This window comes from Mandrillus leucophaeus, unplaced genomic scaffold (assembly GCF_000951045.1).
Source record: "Mandrillus leucophaeus isolate KB7577 unplaced genomic scaffold, Mleu.le_1.0 Scaffold226, whole genome shotgun sequence".
Classification (NCBI taxonomy): Eukaryota; Metazoa; Chordata; class Mammalia; order Primates; family Cercopithecidae; genus Mandrillus; species Mandrillus leucophaeus.
Genome location: NW_012102321.1, coordinates 4106170 through 4129229, shown reverse-complemented (window position 1 = coordinate 4129229; position 23060 = coordinate 4106170).

Genomic DNA, 23060 nt, shown 5'->3' with positions numbered 1-23060 from the left:
TAAAATAGGCATTTGAACTTCTTCCTCCTCTTGAAGTCTTTTACTGCTGTGTACTATTTAATCTTTACACTCTTTTGAGTGGTAGGTGGCAGCTGTTTTACAAATGGAGAAACTGAGGTTCATAGAAGAAAAACTCACTAAGTCAATAGCAAACTGAAAATATCACTTCCTGATGCAGTTTCCTTTTTTAATTTACCACCTTAGCAACAAGAGCAAAATGGGCAAGATGTAAAAAAAATCATTTAAAAAACGCATTTAAGAGCTGAAGATGCAAAGAAACCTAAATGAGCTATATTAAAAAAAGAAGGATTTGGCTGTGTTTATCACTGGAACAATGGTGGGAAAGGGAGGAATTTATTGCAAACAGGGATAAAGAGAAACTGAGGTAACTTTTCATGAATTTTGATCATCACATGGGGCTTATGAGATGGTATCCTTAGTCACAGAACATATCAGTACCACCTGCGGATTCCATCTTCGGTTTTTACTACATACACAGGGAGAGGATGTCAAAGGTGAGGACAGAGCAAGAAAGTGGCGAGAAATTCCCCCAAGAAGCATATGGTTTTCCCTAAATGAAAAGCAGGAACCTTCTTCAAGTGCAATATAGTCACCTAATAAAGGCTGGGAGAGAGCAGGTGAGCTGAACAAATGCCCCAACTAGATGCATAGTACCTTCCCTGGGGGTAAGGCAATATCTCATTGAAGGCTAGCATCAGGACAGAAGAATTTATAGAAATCTCTCTAAGGTACACTGGTTCTTCACCAAATGCACTGAAGATGCTCTCTGAAGGCTGGAGGAAGAGCAGTAAAGGTAAAGCAAAATCCCTTCTAGACACCTTAGGTCTTTACTGAATCCGTTGCTGCATCTTTTAAAAATGAGACAGGATGGCAGGGTGAAGAGAAATCTCTTGAGGTACAGAAAATTACAAGTGGGATTAGAGAGAAAAGGTAATCCTCTGTGATCTGAAATCTGGTCATCAGGCTATAGAGAAGAGCTCTCTTATGGTTCAGGAAGTTGGTGACAGTGATGCAAAGCATAAAAAGATCCTGAGTCTCCCTGGTGCTCAGACCCCAACTTATTTTAAAGAAAGAGTTCTAATCCTGTCCACAAAATATCTAAGTCCAAAGTAATCTAAATCTAGTTAAAGCTGCAACAATGCCCACCTCAATATAGATTAGATGGAAACAGCCCCTTAGTGGCTTGACAGGGAAAATATACATGATATTTGGGAAGTATCTACTTTTAAATAGAAATATCCCCCTCTTTTTTACACACAGTGTCTGGCATAGTAAAAAATTATAAGATATGTAAGGAAGCAAGAACATGGGACATGCAATCAAGAGTAAAAGAGTTTATAGAAACAGACCTTCAGATGGCCAAAATGTTTAAATTATCTGACAAAGAAACTTTAAAATGACTATGATAAATATATTAAAGGATCTAATACAAAAGATGAACAAAATTCATGAATATATGGAGAACGTCAAGGAGAAATGGAATCTATAAAAAAGAACCAAGTGGGCATGATAGAAATAAAAAAGAAATAAGAGTAATGAAGAGTTCCTTCAACCAGTGTTTCATTTACCCATTGCTGCATAATGAGATGCCACAAAGAGGGATTTTAAAGAATAAAAATTCAATCTTTTTCTCATTATTCTGCGATCTGAGCTGGGTTCAGCCTGACAGTTCTGCTCCACGTGCTGTATGCTAGGTCTCAAATAGCCAAGATGCCTTCTTTACTCACATTTTTTTTGGTGCTCAAAATTGTAGTGCTTTCATTAGTTCAGTTTGCCAGAAGAGTTGGGGGCTGACCAATCATTTTTCATTCATTCTGTGGGGACTCTCCAGTTTCTAACTTTACTTTTCTCAGAAAATGATAGTCTCAGAGTAATTGGGTTTTTGATATATGTTGCCTAGCTTCCAAGAGGGAAGAAATGGAAGCTGCAACTCCTCTTAAGATCTGAACTCATAAGCTCTAGAACATAATTTCTGATACGTTGTCTTGTTTAAAGCAAGTTACAAGTCAAATCCAGATTCCATCAGCTTTAACTTTCAGTTTAAAAGAAATGTGGATGATGGAAGAACCCATTAAATAACACTATAAGGGAAAAATCAGCCAAATTCAGAATATAGAATATTCGAGAGAACAAAGGACCCACTTTTACTAACTGGGCTGGGAAATAGGGTAGAAGTGGGGAAAGGAAGGGAGAAGTGTTATAAAACCCAACAACCAAATGCAATGAATGCAATGTGTAAGTCTTACTTATATCCTGAATAGAACAACCAATTGTAAAATGACATGTTTGAGACAATCAAGGAAATTTGAATATGTTTTTATTATTTGGGGTATTAATAAACACTTGTTAATTTTTGTTGAGTTTAATAATGGTGTAGGGGTTATATATGCATAGATAAATAAAATGTAGGTAATGTAATTATCAATTAGAGAATTCTATAAGAAAATTTGGGGGAAGAATGGCATAATGTCTTGGTTTTGCTTTAAAATATTCTGGGAAAAATAAACAATACATTTGAGGAGATAGATGAAACAACATTGGTAAAATGTTGATGATGCCTGAAGGAAAATGGCGGGTTCATCAGGTTCATTTCATTATATTATTCTCTCTACCTTAAAAGTAATAAAAAAATTTATTAATTTTTAAATAAACATCATAAAGGTTAAAAAGTTGCATTTGCCTTTCTTGAATAAGAAAATACAACCCACGCATAAAAAGTAGGACTATATTCTCATTTTTCTGAGATTTCAAGATATAGCTGGGGTAATTTGGAGAGGCATTAGCACAGGCTACAGCAGGAAGGAGTGGTGCCACACAGACTCTGCTTGGGAACACAGACGTGGAGTTGAATTAAAAGTCATGGCCTGCATACAAACAGTTGGATGATATCAGTGAGGGACTTTGTGTTCCCTTTGTGCTTCTGGCCTGCCAGTCCCCTCTTTGTGCCAACTGCTCTGTCTCTCACAAGCTAGAGGCTGATTCTTCATTCAGTGAGTTAATTTTAAATGAAAACCCAAGTCATAATGTTTGGTTCACTACACAGGCAACAGGCACTGTCTGCCTCATTAATGATTAACATGGCAGCTGGTAATGTCTTGCAGCTGGTTGACCAGTTTAATGATGCCAAAATCTGGCTACATCCCTCTCCTGTTCTGACCAGTGCAGGGATCAGCTTTCATCATAGTGGCTTGAGCTTGGTGCATAAGGACATAGATTATCAACATGAAGGAATAATATTTCTTGTAGTGGGGTCAACTTAACTGCAAAGACTATAATTATTTTTGCTGGTCCAGACAGAAAGGCTGCAAGACCCATAATACATTTATCTGATATTAGAAGAAACAGAATATTAGATACCGTAAAAGGCAAGATTAAGTCCTAGAAAGAGTTAAGGGGCCACTGTTTCTAGCGACTAGCCCTGAAAGATGATATAGGAGGTACAAGGTAAACAAGAAAAGAATTAAGAACCTGCTGGGCATAGTGGCTCTTATCTGTAATCCCAGCTACTTGAGAGGCTGAGGTGGGAGGATCACTTAAGGCCTAGAGTTTGAGACCAGCCTGGGCAACATAGTGAGACCCCTATTTCTAACAATGTTTTAAAAAACAACAACCCCTCCACCCCATTCTTCCTAGAGGTACATACAGGGCCCAGAACTGAATGTTAAAGTATGGAGTAGTCAAAAGTTTGGAAATCCAGACTTAAGTGAGTTGCAACAAGAGTACAACCTTCACAACATTGAGGTATGAATGTCAAATATAATCTATTTATATTTCTGCAAAGTTAAAGATCTTAGAAGACCTGAACTCAGAAGTGTGAGAGGGGAAATGCCTACTTTTGGCTGACTGGCCTATCATGACATTGAGAGGCAGAAAGAATGGAATAAAGATGACCAGGTGGACTTTGAGCCTAATAGCCTGAGTTGAAATCTTAGCCATTCTATTTATTATCTGCGTTGACTTTGAACAGGTTTCTAAACTTCTTGAGATTAAATTTCCTCATGTACAAAATAGAGCATTTGAAGGATCAAATAATTAATGAACATAATGAAGAGTAATTATTAATATTAATTGGAAAGATTCAAATTTTGGCTACATTTTTTTTCACTATCAGTTATAAAGTGTTTGTATACCTCATCTCTTATTTGGAAAAAACCCTGTGATACAGATATTATTTTGATATCACAAGTGAGGAAACCAAGGCTCAGGATCTGCCCTGGTTAGTGCCAGGAAGTAGCAGAGTTGGGACTAAGCCAGTTCTCCTAACTCCAGGGCAACATCTGCCCCTTGAACCACTCACTGACTGCTCTGTCACAGATCACCAATTTTTTAGCCTCTACTAGCCTCAGCTTATTTTTGCTTTAGCATCTTTGATAATCTTGACCAGCTCCCCTGGACTGTTTTGCAGAGCCACTCATAATTTACATCAGCACAGTGTGGTTTGCTAGTAGAAGGTATCACATAAGAACAGAGTCCAACATGGGGCCATCTCTGTTCTGGCTGCTTGACTTCCCTGATGTCCCTGATTAAGAGGACACTCTTTATATTCCAGGCTGTGAAGACTTATTTTGAGTTAAGTACTTGTACACTGGATTTGCTTTTATTTGATGCATGTTGTGACTGTGCTCTGTGCCTGTTCTGTGACCTGGGTTTTTCATTTTTCAGTACTTGAGGTTGTAAGGACACCAGAGGAGAATAGATTGTTGGGAATCATACCCTCTCCCATCCATCCCTGCCCCAGCCCTTGTTCACAGGGGCACAGACACGTGCACTCGCACATATGTGAGCCTCGGCAGCCTCCTCTCCCTCAAGTTGGATTGAAGCCTCCACAGTACCAAAACAGACACTATTTCAGTTGGAAGAAGTGTTCCATTTCTACCCTTCTAAAACCTTGTCAGGGTAAGAAAAACAGAAGCTGTGACTTCTCAATGCCATCTGGTAAGTTAGATTGAGCATCGGCCCTGTGGTGCGTGTCTGTTGTGTGGAAACAGGCCGCCCTAGGATGGAATAGCTGATGCTCCCAGGGGGCTCTCAGGAAAAGGAGGCATTTGTGAGTCCAGCCTCACTAAGGGCAATGCCAGGAATTAGCCATTTTTCCCCTTGAACATCATTGCCCCCTTTCAGATGCACTCATCTTGTGCGAGGCATCTGCGTGCTCACAGCCCCACACCACCTGCCCAGGGGCCTGGCAAAGCCCTGGTTCAGTTAATGAGGAGTTTAATAATCTCTGTGCATGCCAGTGTGGGCCCATAACATTTAGCTCCTCTTTATCCAGCCCCAGGCAATTTTCCTTCATTTTCACAGCACTGGTAGAACCCAGCTAATCGCAAGTCCCTGCAAGGAACCGCATTATCAGATGAGATCCAACACATTCAGGATGGCATGGCCATAGAAGAAACACGTGATCAAAGTAAACACTGAGAATGAAGAGAGCCATCCTGTATGCTTCCTTCAGCAGGGTTGAAGCTCATTCTACAGCATTCAGAGGTGAATGATGAAATAAGCAAATTCCTGAGAATGAAGAGAGTCATCCTGTATGCTTCCTTCAGCAGGGTTGAAATCATTCTACAGCATTCAGAACTGAATGATAAAGTAAGCAAATTCCAGCCTAGGAGGAGACAGCAACATCTGCCAGCTATGTTGGTAAGATGGCAGTATGTGGTCACTTCACATGGCCCAAGTGCCCTGGGGCTGGGGATGGAGAAGAGAGGAGGCTATGTAAGGCCAGACATCCCTCTCTATCACTGGCCCTTGACATCACACCTAAACAAGAGTTTGGGTGGCTCTGCAAACTCATCCAAATATGCTTTTGTGTTCTTCCTCCAATCCTATTGTGGGTCAGTGCTGGAACTCTAGAGCTCTGGCTTATGATGCTGTGGCACCCAGATGGCTGGCAGTGGCTGACCTAATTGATTACTGCTAAGAGATGCTTTAGATAGTGTGGTGGCTTTGTCATGTGTGAACTTGGATAGGTGAACTATGTTTCCCAGAATTCCCTTCCCTGTATGTTTCCCATTTGGGTAAGCCACAAGTAAGTTTCTTGTGTGAGATTTAGAGGGTGAACATGAAGCAGCAGCCATTTTGCAGCCCACACACATTGTTGATGATCTGCTGAATCACCTCATCAGCATGAAGCAGCAATTGGGCTTGCAATTGCTCTGCCTTCTTCTGTGTTTTCCAGCTTCTCTTGACTCTTAAGCTAGGTATGTGCATTTGGCTCCTTGTGACTCCTGCAAGAAAGCCACATCGCCAAGGTTACAGTTAACAAGAGATGGCAGGCATTCCAGACTGTTCTCGTGGCTGTAGGCTCTCCTTTGTTCTTACTTTCCCCACCTTCCTGACTGCCTGTCCTGTGGTCTTCAAGCTGCCATAACATCTATACAGAGCCTGCTTAACCAGGTCGCACAATTGCGTAAAGTCAAATCTGTGTACTAAGTCTATCCATCTGGCCATCTAGCTAGCTGTCTATCTGTCAGCCTGCTTACCTATGTATCTGTCTATCAAAATATCCTAGTGGCTCACTTTTCTGACTGAACGCTGACCACAGATTGCAATAGAAAAGTGAGCCCCGTGAATCCCCCAAGGTGGAATCCTCTTAAGACTGCTGCCTGGGCACTTGAGGGTAGTGCATTCCTGGCTAGATGCACTCCAGCATGTTTTCCTACTTTCAGTTCTGGGAATGGTGCCCATCCCTGTCCCTTAAATATTTATTCTGTACACATGGGAAGTCATGTTTGCTGTGTGGGTAAATGTATTAGCATTTCAAAGGCTTCTTCCAGCTACCTGTCAAGTTTCCCCCACCACTCTACACCTTTTCTTCCTTCTCATCCCTGCTCCTCCTTCTGCCCTTGAATATTTGGGAAATTTGAGACTGGCTGGCCTTGAGTCATCCTAAGCCTAACAGACCAACTTCTCTGTGGGAGCCAGGTAGTCAGGGGGACTTCAAGGAAAGGGCCCAGCTGGGAAATCAGTGCAGCAGATCCTGACAGCAGCCCTCCAGTGCAGGACAAACAGATGAAGAAAGGAACATAATTTGCTTTCTCTTACTGCAGTGTGGGAGCATCACAGACCTGTCACTCAGCTCAAGATCAGAGAAAGTTCCAAACAAGAAGCCAGCTTGGTCCAACTGCTTCTCCCTGCCCTCCTCTGCTTACTGCTGGGAGCTATATGGGAAATTAAGGCTGGCACTCCTTGCTTCCATCCCAGGCAGCAGAAACTGGGCTCCCCCTACTCATCATGAGAGATAGAGCCTGGAAACACTAGTGCCTCTGACTAATTTGCCCTAAGTCGCTTGTCATAGGATGTATAGTGTGTTTTGCATTTTGAGGTTTGATGGGTAAGTTGATGTCTCCTGGTAATTTCTCAGCACAAAATAATGACAGTGTGAATGAAGTTCAATGGTTACTATTTTTTTCCCAACTCTTAGTTATTGTTTTACATCAGCTTGTTACTTCCCCTTGTTAAAATTGGTAGCAGAAACAGAAGGGGTGAAAAACCACCAAGGGGACTCTTCTTTCAGCTTTCATAGCAGATGTCTCCATTAGGTTTTTCCTAAGAGCCACATCCAGGTGTATCTAATTAGTTAAGAGGGCCATGGGTTCATTTGCATGTGGTCTGGATATCATTTCCGAGTACCCAGACAAGCAGTGCTGGTGTTTTTCAGGCAATTCCAACTTTAAATTGCATTGCCCAACATGAGAATTCACATGATCATGTACATGGAAGAAACTTAGAGTTGATGAGAGAGAGAGGAGAGACCCACTTGGAAGAAATGCTGTGCTTTTGTGCCCTGGAGTCCATTAAAGTAGAAGACAGGGTGAGAAGGGAAACTGGAAGTAGTGGAAGCCTACTCTTGAAGGATTTTCTCATCTAAAAGATTAATAATGAAAGTGATGTTATTAATGATGACGATGATAGTAATAATCACTTGGGTCTGACATGCCATAAACTCCCTATATGACCTCTTCAGGCCCAAAATACACTTGGGATTCATTCATTTGATCTCTACGTAGATTTAAATGCTAGTTTAATTCACAGATACACAATCTACATGGAGAAATAAGTAACTGAAGTCTGTTGTTGCATAATATTGCAGAGTAAAACAACACTTGGATTCAAAGGATTCTTCTAGTATCCTCGAGGGAGAAGCCCAGGCTTTCCCCTGAAATCCCTCCACTCACTGGCCCTCACTCTTCCCATTCATTCTTCCTTGCTACCATCAGATTCAGGGTCTGTTGGGAGGTTTATTTTTCTTGCCAACAGCCTGCGGGCTTCAAAACATAAGCTCACTCTTTCCTTTGGCTGAGTTAAAGGAACATCTCCATCTGATTTCCTTAGGGACTTGGTATAGTTTCCTCTAACTTTTTCTTCTCTTTTCCCTCTCTCTGCCTCTGTCTTTTCTCTTTTCTGGGTCTGCCTTCCCTTCCTGTTTCAGTTTCTCTTCCCCCTACACTGTTCCCCCTTCTGCACTTTGCACAAAATGACCGGCACTCCATCCAAGCAGAAAGGCAGCGGCGGTGGCAGCAGCAGAGGGAAGGCAAGGCTATGGCTGACACCGCGATGAACAGGGCTGTCGGAGGGGTGTGTGCCACACTCAGAAAGCTGAGCCCTGTGATGATGGGCGAAGAATCCTGTGATTACACACTCCATAAAAACCTGCCCTGCTGCAGCTGGATTCCATGCCAAAAGGATTGAGTTAATTTTGTTAAGTCCCTTAAAGAAGAAGTGAGTGGCAGATATTGGAGCTGTAGGAGATTTGTTGGAGTAAAGCGGGGCTGGGCTGCCTGGCTTGGATGGAGGGCGGGAAGGGCCAATTGTTCAGATCTGCATGAAGGCCTGGGCATGGGAGGGGTGTGAAAACCTTGATGCCAGGGTGCAGTGGGATTAATTGACCAGCCTTTCAGTACCAGAGTGAAGCTGGCTTTATAGCAGACTCCAGGGAGTCAAACAATCATTTTGTATTTTTCTGTTTGACTTGTGTTTATTTGTTCCTTTAAGAAGCTCAAAGTATTCAATTGATCCTATGTTTTGTCCCACCTCTGAGCTGAGGATGGGTGTGGCAGGTGTCACAAATTCTGGATCAACCGGTTAGAACCCATGTTCAGTTCCTGTATGCTCATCTCTAGTCCAGAGCAATCCTTCTATCCCCCAAAGGAGTAGAAATGGTTGGCAACCTCATTTTATCGATGGGCAAAGCCACCAATGAACAAAAGGGCTATTTGCAGCTCCTTGTTAGCAAAGGCCCCTTCCAAGGCTCTGGGAAGGAACCTAGTAGTATATTCAAATAATTATACATTTTGGCTATTAAGTTCTCTTTACTACAGATGGTTAAGATTGCTATCTCTTTCAACTCCAAGTTCCCCTCTGTCTTACTTTCCCTTGAGTGGGGAGACATCAGAATGCCCATGGGCATTTTGGAATGCAGCTAAGGGGAACCTGGGGTGAGATCTATTTGGTTTGAGCTTAGTAGATAGTTAAATGTAGGTCACCATCACTTCCTTGCCTGGTTATTACCAGCTGCCTCCGTATAGGAATAGCGTCCAGGAATAATTCTGCCACCTGCTGTACCAACTCACCAGCCTCCACAGTGTAGGGCTGGAAGTCATATCACCATATGAAGCTGTCCTGTGGTGCTGGTGCAGGATTTATGTGCTTAGTAGAGAAGAAACAAGTTTTGAAATGCACAGAGTTTAGAAGTTAGTCTGTGGAAAATTCTTTTAAATCTTATAGCTCACAAATGAGAGAAACTTACAGAAGCTATTCCAAATTTGTCAACAATCCTAAAAATTTACATGACATAACAATTACAAGTTGTGAAGCTGAAACCTTTCTAAATTATCAGTAATCAAAAGACTACTGGTTATGCTTGAAGAAAGACTTAATTGTCTTTCTAGTCTCTCTACAGAAACTTATACAATCGTTATCTGAAGAAGTGATCGTGCATTCGATAATGCAGGCAAAAAGAAGTGATGTAGGGATATGCCAAGCAATTAGTAAAAGTATTAAGTGTTTAAAAAATTTTGATATATGTGATATTTATCAACTTAAAAATGTATAATTCGTTGTGATTTATTTTCTTATTCTAAATGAATATTCACTTTTATGCTGAGTTTTGAATTTGTAATTTTATGTTCTTTTCTAAAAGAGAAATTCCCAAACTGTGTAAGTGTCAGGCTTTGTAAATCCTGAATTTGTCCCTGGGGGTGTGGCTTGTCCTTGGTTATCCAGGATTCTGGTGTCTCTCCTGGCTTTCCAGGGCAGAACTCTGCCTGCCTGACTGTAAACCTGGAGCTCAAGCCACAGGCAGATCCAATGAATGAATTTTCCCCTTCCCTCGGTCATTTGTTTAAACTCTTCATACAGAGAACTAATGTCCCCTGGAGTACTTGCCTTTCCTAAGGCTTATTTTATTTTATTTTATTTTTAATTCAGAAGAAAAGTCATGTGAAATCTCATGGAAAGATTCCTGGTATAATCTGATTGTAGTTGAAAATTGGATAAATGAATTTGACTAAATCAAAAATCTTTTTTAACCCCAATTTCCTCATCTCTTACCTGGGCATAGTTATGATGGTCCAATTTCTCTTATAGGGTTATGGTGGGTATGACTGGGATTTAAACAGAGGTTAAAGTTTCTGAAAAGTACAGAGAACTTTGCAAACAGAAGGGATTACGTTTTATTTATAAAGTCAAAGCAACCATCTTCTAAATTTGAGATTTTAGGTACTGAGACTGGGATTCCAAGTGAATAAATATTTTCTGCATTTGTCCTTCTGACGATTACAACCACTTTGTGTTTTATAGGTCTGGTACAAAAAGCCACGTGGTACCTTGATTATGGCATATATAATGGGGCAGGCACCCATATCTCTTAGGTGTTGGGGGTTATTAAAGGATTTGGTATATAAGAAGGGGCTTAATCCAATTCATATTCTCAAGGACTGCTCCTTCAAGGTGGGCTCCTCCCTGTGTACTGAATCTTTTGATGTTTCTAATTGACTTGAAAGTATCTTGTCTCTCCTTGGAAATGTCACCTAGCCCTTTTCAAGTGTCCTTCCAGGCAACTAGGATCAATACGTCACTTAAGTTAAGCATATTAGATAGTGATTGACAGCCCAAATGAGTGTAGCTTCAGCTGCTAGCATCAGTTCCGAGCTTAGGACCTGTTGAAACCCATTCAAATCTATGAGTAGATATCCATGGCCTAGGAAGAAATGTCTTAAGAAGAGGTGTAGCTTGGAGGCAGACACAGTGGAGTTTATCACAGCCAGCCCGCAAGTATAAGCTGGTCAGAGGGCTTCAAATTCAAAGTCATTTCCAATTAAATAGCTATTTTCTGGGCACATATTTTGTTCAGACGTTGTGTTGTACACGATGGGATATAACAAAGATCAAGCTTTTCCCTCCCCATAATTAGCTTACAGGATTGTTGGGGGGTCAAACACATATACAACATACTCATGTCAATTAGGCTAGTGGCAGTTAACAGCAGTAGAAAAAAAGCTTTCAACATTCAAGGGGGATAAATAATGTCCTATCTATTTGGCCTTCAATTTTCTTTATTTGAACAGTGGGAAAAACTTGAGTAAAAAGAGACTTAGGTGACTTAGGTTAAAAAAATGCAAAGCTAACCCTTACACCAGCTCTGTCCACAAATGGCTTGTTTTTCCTTCTCTTTAACCATCTGGCACCATTTCCTGTAACATGTTAATCACTGTGTCTGGCCCTGTTTAAAGAATATTCATTCTCTGACTTCAAGATCATGGTCTAGTGCTGTGGTCTTTCATATATGTAGATCATACTGCTGTCTCTGGAGATAGGACTTGTCCTGCTATTCAGGACAGTGAAGTAGGGGTTGTATACGTGGACCTGGGCCACCACAGCCTGACCCTTATGGAAACTGAACAAGCACCCTTAGCTTCATTTGTTGTGGCCCAGCCATCTGCCAAACCATGGTCTCCTGCAGTGTTCTGCTATTTCTGGGGCTTTTGTCATAAGTTGAGGGGAAGTAGAACGTAGACAGACAGATAAGAAGGTACCTTATATGTGGAGATAAGATGAGGAAGAGTAGAGAGTCATGGACTTGGAGTTAGAAGACCTAGGTTCTATTCCCACCTCAGCCACCATGAACTGCTGCTTTCCTGCTTGCTCTCAACTCTTCCAACACGTTCTCAATCAGGTTGTAGTGTGTGCATGTGTGTGTGTATTTCCAAACATTATTACTTTTACCTGCAAGTCAAATGCTGGGCTCTCGCTAGACAAACTCAAGAGGGTAAATAATGGCAGTGAGTCTAGGACAGGCTGCCTTAGTAGCAGTTCTTTACTTGCTCCCAGTGCCTAACCTCCTCTGTGCTCCTCTCTGTCTGGCCCTGCTCCCTTAATTCTGATTCCTGTGAGTCTCTTCTTGGCTGACAGCATGGCATGTCTGGCCCACTCTGGCAGCTCCAGCCACTCTCCTCCTTACCATTTATGTGAACCCTCTGTGTTGCTAGGTTTCTGTTTTCTCTGATGCCTGGATTTGTTGTAAGTTTATGCCCAAAGGTGACTTTTTCCATGTAGATCATGGAACAAGAAACATCCTGAGATGGGAGATCCTGAAATTCACTGGGAGGCCAAGGGACACCTGAATAGGCATTGGTTAAAGGAGCTAATGAATGTAAAACCCTTAGCATGATCCTTTCAGGTAGTACACTGCCAATTAATCCTGTATTATTATTGGTGTAGTAGTAATAACAGTTTATTATCATCATCATGATCATTATTTAACACCTGTTATTCAGTCTTTACTCTGTGAAAGACAGGCACCTAGAGCAGTACTCTGTGAATTTTAATATGCATGCAAATCTCCTGAGGATCTTGTTAAAATGATGATTTTTATTTAGAAGCTCTGAGCTTTTGAATTTTTAGCAAGCTCTCAGGTGATGCTGATATTCCTGGTCTGTGGACCATATTTTGAATAGCAAAGACCTAGGAGACCTTTAAAAGGGCAGAAGAAGACTAAGTGTAGGGTCCTAAGGAAAGAGAATAGGATTGGGATGTTCGGTCTCTGAGTACCTCTGAAGTCAGGAACACATACAAGGGACAGTGCTGTTGGAGACTTCATAAGTTCCCAAGTTTATAACTTTTGTAATTATGGTTAACATCTGCTTTTCTGTGGAAATAACAGAGAAACTGATTAAATGAAAAGGTTACAGGGTATGGGTACCACCTGTGTACCTGAACATTGGTTATGAATGACTTCTGTGAGGTTACAGTAGAGCTGACTGACAAGCCAGCCCCAGGTGTCTCCGGTCATCTGTGCCACTGGGTAAGAGGGAGCACACAGATATGGAAGAGAAGCTTGCATAGAGCACACATTCAGATATGGCTGGGTTAGCAGGCCAGTTCAGAGTGAGTTTTTTTGTATGAGGCCCATGACATCTTCTATTTATTGAGGGTTTCTCAGCCCTAGCAGAGAATTTACATACTATTCTTTTTAGTTCCCAAGGAAAACCTTTCAAGATATATATTAGAGTTGGAATCTCCAGGGGAAGTAGTCAGGCAAGCCTCCCAAGCCACACAAATTCCACAGACAGAAAATGTCCTGGTTTCCCTATTAGAGACAGTAGCTGGATACTGATAGTGGTCTTTCTGCTGACCAGTATGTATGGCCTTAAAACATCATCACAGCCTCAGGATCGTAGCTTTGGCAGAATAGCAAAAAACCAAAATCAACTGGTTTGCTAAAGCTAAATTCTTGCTTCAGAATTAGCTTCTTGGCATCTCCTAATATGAAGATGAGATGCACATCCAGGACTAGGTGACTTCTTTTGAGCAAGGTAGTCAAATCTTCCATGCCAGAACCCTTGGCCAAGGATCCAGAAGATGGACATTGGGGAGGCATCCCCATCAAGCTCAAGGGTACAGAAGTTCAAGTGGCTATACCTGCCACTTGACACATTCCCAAATGTCCTTGGGTATAAAGGCATGAAGCCAGAAATGAGATCATAAATGATAAAAAGAAAGTGTGCTGTGCTTTGAGATAGTTTTTCTTGGGAAAGGAAGGGAGAAAGTGATGCTATTATATGCCAGCAAACTGAGACTTTCCATTCTGGTTATTTTAAGTAGCTTATCTTGAGATGGAAGGGACAATTCATGAAAAGTCAACATCAGAGAATTACCTTGACTTTCATCATGTAGTCAAGACAGGATATACTCTAATTGGTTCATTATGTATCTACAGTGGCCCCAAATGAAATGCTCAATTTTTAATGGCTTTATCCAATGCAAAATAGGATCTGTTGTTCCTATTATGTCTTTTAAAATAAGAGCCCTTCAAATTATCCTTGGGAAAAATTTTTGTGTCTAACTGACTTTTTAAGTTGAGAGGAAGAATGTTCAAATCATGTAACCAAGTCTAAAACAGTTTCCTATGGCTCAATGCATTAATGAAGGGGTTAATTTTCAGGACCTTTTTCCAACACACTGTCAATAGGAGCAACGAAAGCAACTTCTCAAATTTAGGATGATCAGTAGCTCATACCTTACCTTCAACTCATGAGTTCATTTTGTAACAAAGGGTTGAGGAATTTTTTGCTGGAGGTACATACATCACAACAATCTCCAAACCCAAATGAGGGCCCACCTCCATCAAGAATAACAAATGTCCAAGCTGTTTCAGACCATAATTTATTTCTGTTCCCAGAGTTCATCACATGATCTGCCACCACTGCTCGTTTTCTGAAAATAATTTCTCTACATGTCCATCGGCTTCCAACTCTCATCACCCAGAACAGTAAAGAATAGTCACATCCCCTCACATAATTTATCCAAGGGTCCACAAATCTCTCCAGGTCTCCACAAACAAAGCAGAATGCAAAATGCAGAATACAATTGTTCATCAGTGCATGGGCATGTCTCCAAGTACATAATGGAAAATGTGAATAAAGGAGAAAATTGTGAGCTTGGGACTTTCAGCCAGTGGCTCTGATTTTACTCCTGTCTCACTTGAAACTAAAAGGCCTTCTGGCTACAGATAAATTCCCCTTGTTTCTAATATGAAATTTCCATTGTAGATTGCCTAATGAAGATTGCTCTAAAATCAAATTTTGGTATCCTGTCTCAGTTGTCTTGGGAAATACAACAAGAGAAAGTAAATGGAGTTAGAATCATATTTCAGTCCAGAAATAGGAAAGAAAGTTTAGGCCTTGCAAGAAGAGCGTGTCCAACAACCATCTCCATACAGTCCTTGTTTGCTTCAGAGTCACTGGTATTTGTGGTTGGTACCAAACTGACAGGAAAGAGATAAAAGACCAGAAATCAGGTGTATCGTGACCTGAGTAAAGATGATCACATATTTTCTTGCAATTACTCTCAGATATACACTATGTTAAGAAAAGCTGGAGGCAGAAAATCACAGAGAAAAATGTTCCGTGACTATCAACAAACTCAGTATAAAGAGCCCCATGAAAGAAGCTGGTCTAACGTTGCTCTTACATTTTAGGGAAGTAAATCAAATGCAGCCAGGGGATACCAGAGAAATATATATAATCCTTATTTGGGATTTTTTCCAGAAAGAATCATTTACCGAGTTCCTGACCATCCAATTCCTCCTTCCACTTTTAGCCAGTTATATGTCACAACTAGAGAGAGACCATTGACTTTTGACTACCATCCTCCAACGACCACTCCATTTTTCCACTGCTCCTTCTCCACCAGCCAGAGAATTTAATCACCCATTTTCTTCAGTAACTCTGTCTTGTGCTTACTGTCATCCCAAAATAGCTCACTATTTTCTAATTATTTATCATCCATTTCTCTCTTATATTTGACTATACCGTAGTCACCTTTGCAACTATGTTCAGCACACTACTGACCATGTAGCAGGGCTTTTTGTGAGTTCATTGAACTAATAGATTTGGATCAAAAAGGAAAATACCATTTTCAATTATTCTGTGTAAGTATATATGTACATATAAACACATGTTGTTAGTCACTGAACCATCTTTTAGAAATTGAAATCTATAGATAGTTATCTATACATAGGGCTCTTTGGCTTGTTCTTGATTATAAGCTTGTTGATTTTAGGCACAGTTTTAAAATTATTTCTTTTTCATATGTTTCCAGTGAAGTGTTAGTAATATGTGAATTTGAACTGAACTAAACGTAATTAAGAACAATTCTCCCTTTGGTGGTAAACTTTTTTTTTTCCCCCTCTTGTGAGTTGCGCTGGCTCTTTTCAAGGTGTTTGGAACACACTCTTGTGTCCTAGAATGGGCCATTTACTAAATTATGCCCTTTGCTGAAAAATCATAACTTATCCTTAGAAAAGTATTGCATTTCCTTTTAGTAAGGTGCTTCTCTGAAGTGCTAAAAGTTCTGCAAGTGTACTAAGTTGGCTATGTCTTTACTTATACATGTCAGCAAGTGAGGAACCATGGATATTATTTAAATAATTAATGTGCACAACCAACTGAGACAGAAAGATTTGTTTTGTGCCCAATTATCTACCAGTTTGCCCCAGTTCTTGTTTTGTTGTTAGTTTTTGTTTGTTTCGCATGAAGCCCTGTTTTTAGTTGTCTAGAAATGGTGAAGCCCTGCTCAGGAAGACCTTGTATCTTTTTCAATGATGGTCAGTGGCTTTTTCCATCATTTCAGCCTCTCAAGTGTCCTAAGGCCTCTTTCCTCTTCCTCCTTTTACTTTAGGTACCCTAGAAAATAAAAAAGAAACCACCATATTCTCTGCCTTTGACAAAGTAGACTGCTTCATAGCTCTGAAATTAAGGGTTTATAAATATACCTCTCAGCAGCAGCTGCTGTGTGTTTTTATCATGGGTGGGAAATTAATTTCTTATCTGGTGGTGTTGGATTATCTGTTTCCGCAAATGCTACATCTCAGTGAGAACCTATAACTCTCCAAGACTGCTGTGCTTGTAAGTTACCTTTCCCTTTACTTTTCTACCTTTATTTCTCTGTCTCCATTCTTTTTGACTTTGTGGTGAGCCTTGCAGAGAACGCTTTCTTGGTGGTATTCTAGGGCTTATCACATAGGTTGCCAGTAGTCATTGGATGACTTGATATTCTCAGCTCTTATTCTGTTGTTTCCTGCTCTGTCTCATCCCCAAACTATACAATACTATTTTGGACTTTTTAACAGAGTGAGTATGTCTTAAGAATCAGAACTGACTCATATGGTTAGCTTTTGGGGGATTGCTTGTTGTGATATACAGTACTGGTTCTACCCTGTGCTTATGAGAGACTCCCAGACCTTACAGCCTTGGTATGTAAGGGATTCTTCCAGTCTCTGAAAGCTGTAGGTTGTACAAAGGTAGAGACAAGAGGCAATAAAGCCATATTAAGTGTTATCCTTTCAACCAATTTCTCACAGGATGACCCAAGACAATTTAACCCCATTATTTTATTTCACTTTTGTATCTTTCAGGATATATTCAGACATCCCTCTTTTTCTGTCTAAAAGAGTAGAATAATAACTAATGATGGGATGATGCTTTGTGGTCTTCATAGTACTTCCATATATTCTATCTTATGTGTTTTTCAAAACAATATTGTAAGGTAAGAAAGACTGGTAAATTTTTTTTACCTCTTTTTACTTTCTATATTTATACATAACACCAAAATTAAGTGAACATTTGAGTAAGCTTTTGTCATTCTGCTGCACAGGCAGGAAAACTGAAGCCCAGGGAGGTGAAGGGATTGCCTAAGATCCTTGGATGGAAGTTGAAGAATTCAGGTCTCAAGTGTATGTTGAAATGAATTCACATGCTCTTGTGAGAAATAATGCAGGGAGATCTATTGTACCCTTTACCCAGTTTTCCCTAATGGTAACATTTTCCAAAACTAGAGTGCATTATCACAATTACGGTGTTGACACTGATACAGTCAAGATGGAACATTTCCATCAACACAAGGATCCCACCTACCTCCTGCCCCCATTCCCTTCTGAATTGCTGGCAACCACTAATCTGCTTTTTCCATTTTTATAATATTTCCATTTCAAGAATGTTACATAGACAAACACTCAGCACAGTTCTCTGAATATTCAGACAGGTTGTTGCATTTGCCAGTGGCTTGTTCTCTTTTATTGCTGAGTAGCATTCCATGGGATGGAAGTATCACCACACTTCCTTTAGCCATTCACCTATTGAAGGACATTTGGGTCGTTTCCAGTTTGGAATATTGCACGTAAAGCTGTTACAAACATTTATGTAGGTTTTCATATGAATGTAAGTTCTTGTTTCTTTGGGATAAATGCCCAGGAGTGCAATTCCTGGGTTGGATAGTAGATGAGGGCTTAGTTTTCTGAGGAAGTCAAGCCATTTTCCAGAATGGTTGCATCATTTTATATTACCACCAGCAATATATGAGTGATCCAGTTTCTTTACATTCTCACCAGTTTTCAGTGTTTTCACTATTTTTAATGTTAGTCATGCTGGTATGTGTGTAATGATATCACTGTGGTTTTAGCATGCATTTCTGTAATGGCTAAGGATGTTGAACATCTTTTCATGTGCTTATTTGCCATCTATAGTTCCTCTTTAATGAAATGTCTCTTTATGTGTTTTGCCCATTATCTAATTCCAATCTTTTGTTTTCACGGTTGAATCAAGAGTGCCTTATATATTCTAGGTACTAGTTCTTCATTGGATATGTGGTTTGCACATATTTTCTCCCAGTATGTAGTTTAGGCTTGTCTTTTCATTCTCGTAACAGCATCTTTTATAGAGGGGAAGTTTTTAATTTGATGTTTTTCCTTTTATGTATTGTGCTTTGGTGTCAAGTCTAAGAACTGTTTGCCTAGCCCTAGATTCTGAAGGTGTTCCTATGTGTTTTTCTAAAGATTCTCAAAACTTTGGAGTTTTACATTTTCATTTCAGTCTGTGATCTATTTTGAGTTACATTTTGTATAGTGTGAGACCTACATCAAAGTTCTTTTTTGTGGTTATTTGTTTAGGCCAATGGGTGTCTAATTGATCCAGCAACATTTATTAAAAAGGCTATGTCTCCTTCATTGAATTGCCTTTGCACTTCTATAAAAAATAAGTTGGGCATATTTGTGTGAGTATGTATCTAGGTCTTCTATTCAAGTGACCTATATTTCTGTTCCTCTACCAATGCCACATAGTCTTGATCACTGCAGTTGTAGTCAAAGTTTTAGAATTATGTAGAAGGATTCCTCCCACTTTATTCTTATTCAAAATTGTTTTTACTATTCTAGTTCCTTTATTTTTCCATGTAAATTATAAAATAAACTTGTCTATATCTAAAAAATACTTTGCTTGGATTTTAATAGAAATTGCATTAAACCTATATATCAATTTAGGAAGAATTGGCATTTTTACTATGTTAAGTCTTTAATTTCATGAACATAATATGTTATCTCCGTTTATTTAGATCTTTCATTTCTTTTATCAGCACTTTGCTGTTTTTAATGTATAAATCCTCTACATGTTTTGTTAGAGTTTTTTGAGTGATTGTAAATAGTACTTTTAAAATTTTGTGTCTACATATTCACTGCTCATATAGAGAAACAATTTTGTATGTTTATCTGTATCTTGTAACCTTGCCTAACTCACTTACTAGTTCTAGGAATTAAAATAGTTTTTGGTATATTTCTTGAGATTTCCTATAAAGATAATTATATCACCTACAAATAGGAACAGTTCTTTTTTTCCAATCTGTTTGATTAAATTCAAGTTCAGTTTTTAGAGTAAAAGCCATTCATAGATGGTGCTGTATACTTCTTATTGGATCATATAATGAGACACATAATGTGTGGGTGTTCCATTTTTAGTGATGCTAAGATTGATCAATGGTATCAAATGGACCCCCCTTTTATAATAGTCTCCATTAATTTTTCACCGTAATAGGTTGTACATCAATTGATGATCCAGTATCTCATTAGGGATTGCAAAATGTGAATTTTCTAATCCAATTGTTACCTTTGTATCTATTAACTGGAATTATATAAAGAAGGACCAATTCTAATTAATCATTGATTTTTCTGCATATAGTTTCTACTGGAAAAAAGGCAGGATAATTGCTTAATTATTTTCCATTATTTACCATATCCAGAGTAATAAGTTTTGCCCTAGAAATGCCTAAATGTGGTCATTTTAAAAAAGCATCAGGTTCAAGTCATGGATTTTCGTATGCTTGGTGTGTTTTAGCTAAATATAGCTGTTATTCTTTTTACTTATCAATTAGCCCCAATGTAAGCCAGTGGGACCCTTTAAGTTGGGTTTATTGTTCTTTGGCATGACCATTAGTTTTTAAAAATATATATTTTTTATTGTGGTAAAAATGTATGTAACATAAAATTTGCTATTTTAGCCTTTAAAGTGTGCGATCCAGTGGCATGCACTACATTCACAATGTTGTACAACCATCACCACTAAATATTTCCAAAACTTGTTATCACAGCAAACAGAAACTCTGTACCCATTAAGCATTAAATCCCCATTTCCCGCTTATCCCAGCCTCTGGTATCCTCGAATCTACCTTCTGTCTCTATGAGTTTGTCTACTCTAGATATTTCATATAGATCAGATAATACAGTATTTTTCCTTTTGTGAATGACTTACTCCACTTAGCATAACATTTTCAAAGCTCAACAGTGTTGTAGCATATATCAGTAATATATTCATTTTTTGACTGAATAGTATTTCATTGTATTATGTGTATATCACATTTTGTTTATCCATTCATCTGTTGATGGGCCCTTGGGACACTTTTGTTTATTGTGGATAATGTTGCTGTGAACACTGGTATTCACATGTCTGTTTGAATCCCTGCTATCAATTCTTCTCGGTATATGTCTAAGAGTGGAATTGCTGAGTCATATGGTAATTCTATAATTATCTTTTTAGGAGCCACCAAACTGTTTTGCGCAGTAGCCACAGCCCTTTACATTCCCACAGGCAATATATGAGGGTTGCAATTTTACCACCACCTCACCAACACTTTTGAAAAATTATAGCATCCTAGTAGATGTGAATTAGTTTATCATTGTGGTTTTGATTTGAGTTTCCCTAATGACTAATGAAGTTGAGCATCTTTTTATTTGCTTATTGGCCATTTGTATATCTACTTTGGAGAAATCCCTATTCAAGCCCCTTGCCCATTTTTAAATTGAGTTGTTTGTCTTTTTACTGTTGAGTTGCAGCAGTTCTTTATATATTCTGGATATTAAAACTTTATTGGATATATGATTCACCAATATTTTCTCCCATTCTGTAAAAGGTTATACTTTTAAAAGCTTTCCTCATAATATTCTTTGATGTTTACAATTTAAAAAATTTTGTTGAAGACCAATTTATCGATTTTCTTCTTTTGTTGTACATACTTTTAGTGTCATGCCAAATCCAAGGTCATGAAGATTTATCCCCATGTTTCTAAGACTTTTCTGACTTTAGCTCTTACATTTAGGTTGTTTATCCATTTCAAGTCAATTTTTGTATATGGTATGAGGTGGGGGTGAAACATTATTCTTTGACATATAGAAATCAACTTTTTCCACCACCATTTGTTGAAGAGACCATTCTTTCCCCAATAAATGGTTCTGGCACCTTTCCCAAAATAAATTATTTATGGAGGTATAAATAATTTATACATCTGGTTTATTTCTCTCAGTTCTACTTCATGGTCTAATGTGTATCTTTATGCTGGTTCTATATTTTTTTGATTACTATGGTTTTGTAGTAAATTTTAAAATTGAGAAATATGAGTACTCTAACACTTTTCTTTTTCAAGATCAAGAGTTTTTGGCTATTCACAGACCCTTGCAATTCCATGTGAATTTGAAGAACGGCTTTTCCATTTCTGTAATAAAGCTTTTGAAATTTTGGTAGAAATTGTGTTGAGCAATATGCACATGAGATGTCTTTCTATATAGGTATTTAATTTACTTAAGCAATGTTTTGTAGTTTTCAGTGTAAATGTCTTTCTAGGCATTTTATTATTTTGAATGCTATTGTAATGGAATTGATTTCTTGATTTCCTTTTTGGATTATTTATTGTTGGTGTATAAAAACAAAATGTTTTTTCTGTGTTGATCTCTTAAACTAAATGAGGATGGAGAATGTAATTCCCACATTATTTGATAATAGCTAGGTTTTTTCTTTTTAGTATTTTTGTCATGAAAGTGTATTGGATTGTGTCAAGTTTTTTTTTTCTGCACCTATTGAGATAATCATGTATTTCCCCTGCCTTTCCAGCTCTTTTGTTCTGTTAATATGGTGTGTTTTCATTGATTGATGCACTTACATTGAACCATTCTTTCATTCCTGAATAAATCACACTTGTGATTTAGCTAAGTCATGGTGTATTACTTAGCTTCTTTAATCTGCAGGTTTATATCTTTTGTGTAATTTGTCAACATTTCAGCTGTTATTCTCTGTATATTTTTTAGTCCTCCTCTCTCTTTCTTCTATTTCTTGGACTGCAATCACATGAATATGAGATATTTTGTTATAGTCCACAGTTCCCTGAGTCTTTGTTATTTTTTCTTTTCAGTCTATTTTTTTTCTCTGTTTAGATTATGTAATTTCTATGTTTTATCTTCTGATTTACTAATTAATAGAGGAAAGTTCTGTCTCATCTCTTCTGCTATTGGAAATTTAAATTTGGTTACAGTTCTAAAATTTCCATTTTTGTTCTTTATCTTTTATTTATTTATTTGCTGAGACTTTCTATTTCTTGTTTCAGTTTTCTATTTTTACATTTGCCTCAAGCATATTTGTAATTGACAGTTGAAACATTTTTATGATGACTGCTTTAAAATTCTTTGTCTGATAGTTATAACGTCTCTGTCATCTCAATGATGGCATCTATTTTTTTTTCATTCAGTTTGAAATCTTGCTATTTCTTGGCATGATGATTTATTTTTGAGTTAAATCTGGACCTTTTTGGTATTATGTTATGAAGACCTACCTCTTATTTAAATGTTAGCTTTAATTGGTTTCCTATTACAACTCTCTGGAAGAGAAAGGGATTCACCAACCCATTACTGCCATGTGGGGGTAGAAATTCAGATTCTCCGCTGATAC